The sequence below is a fragment of the Lepus europaeus genome, chromosome 21 (genome assembly GCF_033115175.1).
Source record: "Lepus europaeus isolate LE1 chromosome 21, mLepTim1.pri, whole genome shotgun sequence".
NCBI lineage: Eukaryota > Metazoa > Chordata > Mammalia > Lagomorpha > Leporidae > Lepus > Lepus europaeus.
The window spans coordinates 25,503,215-25,510,851 of NC_084847.1; positions in this window are offsets into that span (position 1 = coordinate 25,503,215).

Consider the following 7,637-nt stretch of genomic DNA (forward strand, 5'->3'; position numbering starts at 1 on the left):
TGGCTCCCAACCACCACTCTGCTGCTCAGTGGTTCAAGTGCAGATGGGGTCAAAGGGCAGCCTCTCAGCCCATCTGTCCCGCACCTCCTGCCCCATCCAGCTCCAGGAGTTGGGACCAGGCAGCGCAGCCTGGTTTGAGCTGAGCCAGCGGAGGCAGGATCAGTTTGGGCGCCCTGATCCCAGGGAGGCAGAGGGGCCCCTGACTGGCAACCCTCCTGGCAGGGGAACGCTTGGAAGGATGAGGGTGATCCCCACCCTCCCGGGGCTCTCAGGAGCAACCAACTGCCCTGTTCCTCCTGGGTGTGGCTCACCAGCCTCCCATGGGGACCACAAGGCCCCCAGGCTGCTGTGAGGGGACCCTGGTCCACACCTTGCACCTTCCTCACTGGCTGCTGTGGTCTTGGGCAACTGAGACTGATACTGCCTCTTAGAGATGCAACTTCCTCTTCTTTGAAGAAGAGGCAGAGCGGAGGCCAGCGCTGTGGTGCAGCAGGTTAAAGCTGATCCTCCAGTGCCCGCATCCCATATGGGCGCCGCTTCGAGTCCCAGCTGCTCCACTTACGTCCCGGCTCTTGCTAATGCACCTGGGAAATCAGTGGAAGACAGCCCAAGTCCTTGTGCCCCTGCACCCGCGTGGGAGACCCGGAAGAAGCTCCTGGCTCCTGGCTTCAGATTGGCCCAGCTCCAGCCATTGCAGCTATTTGGGGAGTGAACCAGCAGGTGGAAGACCTCTCTCTCCCTGTGTGTGTGTCTACCTTTCTCCGTAACACTGCTTTTCAAATAAATAAAAAAAAAAAAAAAAACAAGTCTTTAAAGAAAAGAAAAGCACTCTAGGGTTAGAAGAGAATCTGGGCGTGGGGATTTAGCTCAGGGGTTAAGCTGTTGCTTGCAAGAATCGCATCTGTACCAGAGCGCCTGAGCTCCACTCCTGACTCCAACTCCCTGCTAACGCGCACCCTGGGAGGCAGTAGCCATTGCTCAAGTCCTTGGGCCCCTGCCATCCTCGTGGGAGACTCAGGTGGAGGTCGGGGCTCCCAGCTTTGGCCTGGCCCAGCCCTGGCTGCTGCATGCATTTAGGAGGTGAAGCAGCAGGTAGAGAACCTCTCTCTCTCTCTCTCTCTGCCTTTCAAATAAATTTTAAAATGTTTAAAATAAGAGATAATCCATGTCTGACACTTTGCAAGAATGCTATTCCTTTCCCATGTGGAGATAACCTTGGGCATCCCAGTCAGAGTTTGTTTGTAGCCCTCAGCAGAGGCAGAGGGCAAAGGGACCTCGGAGCTGGGCGCTGGTGGCACAGGGAGGGTTCACCCGGGGAGGACTTGGAGGCCACAGCCCACACTGCACAGCTCTGCTACACGGATGCAGGAGCCAAAGGTCAGGAAGGTGGGAGTGGAGGGGGCTGATGCTGACCCCTTCTTGAGGTCCCTCCCCCAGGAGGGCTTCTATTTTGTATTTAATGTTTTAAAGATGTGTTTTTGAATTCGTTTGAAAGGCAGAGTTACAGAGAGGAGGAAGAGAGAGAGAAAGAGACAGGCTAAAGCTAGGGGCCAGGAGCTTCTTCTGGGTCTCCCACATGGGTGCAGGGGCCCAAGCATGTGGGCCATCTCCCGCTGTTTCCCAGGCACATTATCAGGGAGTTGGATGGGAAGTGGAGCGGCCAGGTCTCGAACAGGCACAGCCTTAACCGGCCCCTCTAAATTTTAATTTAATTTAATTTTAAATATTTATTTGAAAGACAGAGTCAGAGAGACAGATGTCAAAGATCCTCTATCTGCTGGGTCACTCCCCAAATGCCCACAGCAGCTGAGGCTGGATCTGACTGCAGCCAGGGGGTCAGGAGCTTAATCCGCGTAGGTGGCAGGGACCCAAGTCCTCGAGCCGCCACCTGCTGCTGTGGTCAGACCCTGAGCTAAACACCTGCTTTCTAACAGGCAGGGGACGCTGTCCCAGCTGCCTGGGGCAAGGATCCTGCCTCCTCCCCTGGAGGTGTGCACGCCCACAGGGTGTGCTGGGGGCTGATTTTCAGGACTATGGTCCTGGGATGCGGGAAGAGAGCTGGGTCTGAGAACCTGGGGGCTCCCTTCTTCTGGGACCTGTCACTCACTCATCTGCTCAGGAACCCACAGTGGCTCCCTAAGAAGTGTCCCCCCACACACACACCTCTTGCTGGCTGCTGGTTGCTGGCTGCTGGCTGCTGTGGTTCAGACCCTAGTCTTCCTCTGTGTTCTAAAAACACTCTCAGTGGGGTCAATACCCAAACCCTAGGCTGTCAGTGGCCCACCCCTCCCCTTCTATTTCCTAACAGGTTTTCCCATCTGGCACTCAGCAGCTCCATTGCCATAAGCGTGTCTGTTTCCCTACCCACGTGTGACCCCTGGACTAACCATCTAGAGAGGTCCTGATCTTCCCCAGGAGCAGCGCTGTGCAGAAGGCTAAGGATGGGACAGGAGACAGAAGACATGGAAGAAAGAATGATATTCTTTTCTTTCTTTTTTTTTTTTTTGACAGGCAGAGTGGACAGTGAGAGAGAGACAGAGAGAAAGGTCTTCCTTTTGCTGTTGGTTCACCCTCCAATGGCCGCTGCGGCCAGCGCGCTGCAGCCGGTGCACCACGCTGATCCGAAGCCAGGAGCCAGGTGCTTCTCCTGGTCTCCCATGCAGGTGCAGGGCCCAAGCACTTGGGCCATCCTCCACTGCACTCCCAGGCCACAGCAGAGAGCTGGCCTGGAAGAGGAGCAACCGGGACAGAATCAGGCGCCCCAACCGGGACTAGAACCCGGTGTGCCGGCGCCGCAAGATGGAGGATTAACCTATTGAGCCACAGCGCCGGCCGAATGATATTCTCACACACGGTTCCACTGCTTGAAAACCCAGTAAGCTTTCTAGATGCCTGAAGCCTGATTCCCCCCACCCCCACCATCGCTATCCCCCAAGGAACCCAACATTGCACTTATAAAACACTGGAGTCAGAACTCCTGACTGCATTCCTGCACAGGGCTCTCCCGGGGCAGCCCCACCCTCGCAGGCTCCAGAAACACACACAAGTGCACACACATGCACACACACAGGTGTGCACACACCCATCACACACACATCCCCATCACACACATGCACACACCCATCACACACACACCCATCACACACATGCACACACACACCCATCACACACACGCACACACCCATCACACACACACCCATCAACACATGCACACACCCATCACACACACACCCATCACACACATACACACACACCCATCACACACACACACACACACCCATCACACACATGCACACACACCCATCACACACATACACCCATCACACACATGCACACACCCATCACACACATGCACACACATACCCATCACACATCACACACATGCACACACACCCATCACACACATGCACACACACACCCATCACACACACGCACACACCCATCACACACACACATCACACACACACACACCCATCACACACACACACCCATCACACACACACCCATCACACACACCCATCACACACACGCACCCATCACACACACGCACACACACCCATCACACACACTCACCCATCACACACACACACCCATCACACACACGCACATGCACATGCACACACACATGCACACACCCACCTCACATACACCCATCACACGCACACACACCCATCACACACACACACCCATCACACGCACATGCACACACACATGCACACACACACCCATCACACACACACGCACACACCCATCTCACATACACCTGTTGCACATCCTGCTTCTGGGCCATTACCTGAGCCTTGCCGCCCTCCACTGCCATCCCCACGCCGCCCCTCTCACCTCCCTGGTCAGGCAAGTCTTGTCTGTCTTTGGGTCCTTGGTTCACACCGGCTAAATGTTTCACAGCTTACCACGTGCTCTCGTACACATGAAGCCATTTGTTTCTCTGGATGCCTCCAAGAGACAAATGTTCTCGTCCTCTTCAGACTCGCAGGGAAAAAGGACTTCAGAGAGGTCAGAGAATATGTTCCGGGTCACAGAGCGGCTGTGAGATCGTAGGGGCCTGGGGGTCTTGAACTTCCTGATGCAAAGTCTGGAGCTTCTGACCCTCAAAATCCAGCTGAAGCCCACCTCTTCCGCAGAGCTGCCCCGCCTCCGAGGTCTGCTGGTCAGCCACGGGCTGAGTCCGGGATCCCCAAGTCCTCACCTTGCCTGCCCTGCGATGCAGTACGTCCCCTGCTGGTATCTGTGAGATCTTCGTCTCCGATTCGACTCATAGTTCTTAATGGGCAGAAACAAACCTGAGAGGAAAACTCAATATCATTATGATGCATAGAAAGCTGCTTGTTAGAACAAGAACTTTATATGTATGTATTGACAAAATAATTGCTATATGAAGATATAATTTTACATAATTGTAAAAAGAAATGTAATGCAGAATTAACTCTAAATGGAACAAAGACCTAAATTTAAGACCCAAAACTATAAAATCTCGAGAAGAAAACACAAGGGCAAATCTTTGGATTTGGATTGGCAAATCTTTGGACCTTGGATTTGGCAGTCTTAAATATGATACAAATGCACCAGTGACAGGATAAAGAAATTAAATAAACAATTTCTTTTTTAAAATATTTATTTATTTACTTGAAAGTCAGAGTTACACAGAGAGAGAAGGAGGAGGAAGAGGAGGAGAGAGAGAGAGAGAGGTCTTCCATCTGCTGGTTCACTCCCCAAATGGCCATACTGGCCAGATCTGGGCTGATCCAAAGCCAGGAGCCAGGAGCTTCTTCTGGTCTTCCACGTGGGTGCAGGGGCCCAAGGACTTGGGCCATCTTCTACTGCTTTCCTAGGTGTATTAGCAGGGAGCTGGATTGGAAGTGGAACAGCCAGGACTCGAACTTATACCCATATGGGATGCCAGCGCCACAGAGGGTGGCCTTACCTGTTACACCACTATGCCAGCACCAAGTAAACAAATTCATCAAAGCTTAAACATTTGGGGGCTGACATTATGGCAAACGGATTAAGTCACCACCTGCAACGCAGGCATCTCCTATGGCATTGGTTTGTGTCCCAGATGTTCCACTTCCACTTCTGCTGCCTGCTAATGCTCCTGGGAAAGTAGCAGAAGATGGCCCAAGTGCTTGGTCCCCTGCACCCATGTAGGAGACCGATTGGAAGATCCTAGTCTGGCTTTAGCTCGGCACAGTCTGGCCATTGGAACTCCATCTGGGTCTCCCACGTGGGTTCAGAGGCCCAAGTACTTAAGCTGTCTTCCACTACTTTCTCAGGCACATTAGTATGGAGCTGGATCAGAAGTGGAGCAGTCGGGACTTGAACTGGCGCCCATATGGGATGCCAGCACTGCAGGTGGCAGCTTTACCTGCTACGCCACAGCGCCGGCCCTAGACTAATGCTTTCTAACTCCTAAGAGATTAACGCTTTGCTCCCTAGGTTGGTTTACTTTCAAACACAGGGTTTTTGTGTGTGTGTGTGTGTGTTTTTTTTTTTTTTTTTTGACAGGCAGAGTGGACAGTGAGAGAGAGAGAAACAGAGAGAAAGGTCTTCCTTTGCCGTTGGTTCACCCTCCAATAGCCGCCGTGCTGTGGCCAGCGCACCGCACTGATCCGAAGCCAGGAGCCAGGTGCTTCTCCTGGTCTCCCATGGGGTGCAGGGCCCAAGGACTTGGGCCATCCTCCACTGTACTCTCGGGCCACAGCAGAGAGCTGGACTGGAAGAGGGGCAACCGGGACAGAATCAGGCGCCCCAACCGGGACTAGAACCCGGTGTGCCGGCGCCGCAAGGCGGAGGATTATTAGCCTGTTGAGCCACGGCGCCGGCCCTCAAACAGAGGTTTTTAAGAACTATGAAGCCAGAGACATGCAGTCTTTCTCTAATAGCTAAGGCTGTGAGAAACTAAGAAGCCACCTTTAAGAGGGTATCTCAAAAAGAAGAGGGAATTCTGCACTGGTGTGTGTTTGTGCCTTTGCTTGGTTTCAGGGAGGAGACGAGGCATTCACGGAGCAACGCGCTATTCAGTAGGTGCCTGGCACCCAGCACGGCACACAGCTGCTAGCTGCCGGCCATTGTCACAAGAGTAGCAGTGGGAGTGCAGTCCGTAGGATCATTTGCAACCCTAAAAATAGGGACGCTGGCAACCCACATGGGCACAGGTTCGAGTCCCGGCTGCTCCACTTCCCATCCAGCTCTCTGCTATGGCCTGGGAAAGCAGTAGAGGATGGCCCAAGTCCTTGGGCCCTTGCACCTGCGTGGGAGACCAGGAAGAAGCTCCTGGCTCCTGGCTTCAGATAGGAGCAGCTCCAGCCGTTGTGGCCATCTGGGGAGTGAACCAGAGGATGGAACTCTTTCTCTCTCTCTCTCTCTCTCCACTCTGTAACTCTGCCTTTCAAATAAACAAATATTTTATTTTTAAATAATTGTTAAATATGAGTTACAGGGACTGGCATTGTGACACAACCAGTTAAGCCACCAATCCAGCTCCCTACTAATGTGCCTGGGAAAGCAGCAGAAGATGGCTTAAGTCCTTGGGCCCCTGACCCCTTGTGGGAGACCCGGATGACGCTCCTGGCTCCTGGCTTCAGCCTGGCTCAGCCCCGGCCTTTGCAGCCATTTTGGGGAGTGACCCAGTGGTGGAAGATCTCTCTCTGTGTTTCTCCCTCTCTCTCTCTCTCTCTCTCTCTAACTCTGCCTTTCAAATACATAAAATAAATCTTTTTAAAAAGGAAAAAAGATGCCTGCAGATGTCGGAGTGCTGGGTTTACTTCTTGGCTCCAGCTTCCAGCTAATGCAGGCTCGGGGAGGTAATAGCCCAAGTGGTCAGTCCCTGCCATCCTCGGGGGAGACCTGGCTGGAGTCCTGGCTCCTGGCTTCAGCCTGGCCCAGCCCTGGCTGCTGTGGGCATCTGGGGAGTGAGCCAGCGGACGGGGGCTCTGTCCGCCTGCCTCTGACTCTCATGTTGTTAATAGTGTGGGAGTGGGGTGAGAGGTACTGATTTGCAGAGCTTTCTGGAAACTCAGGCAAATGTCGGTTCCATGACTCATGTGCACCTGGGGAGGTCTCCTGCGGGCCTCAGGAAGGTGATATTTTGTCATGCAGAGGGCCACATCCTCAACTTCACCCTTGAGTTCTTGACCTGCTTTCCCAGGTGCATTAGCAGGGAGCTGAATGGGAAGTGGAGCAGCCGGGACTCGAACTCGCGCCCAGAGGGGATGCCAGCATTGCAGGTGGCGGCTTATACCTGCTATGCCACAATGCCGGCCCCATAATTTTTAAAAAAGTATTGTTCTCTGGAGCCGGCATTGTGGCTGAGTGGGTAAAGCCTCCGCCTAAGACACTGGCATCCCACATGGGCGTCAGTTCAAGACCCGGCTGTTCCACCTCTGATCCAGCTCCCTGCTAATGTCCTGGGAAAAGCAACAGGAGATGATCCAAGTACTTGGGCCACTGCCACCCATGTTAGGGCCTGGAAGAAGCTCCTGGCTCCTGGCTTTGGCCTGCCCCAACCTGGGCCATTGCCGCCACTGGGGAATGAACCAGCAAATGGAAGATCTGTGTGTGTGTGTGTGTGTGTCCTTCTCTTCTTGTGTAACTTTAACTTTCAAATAAATACATAATTT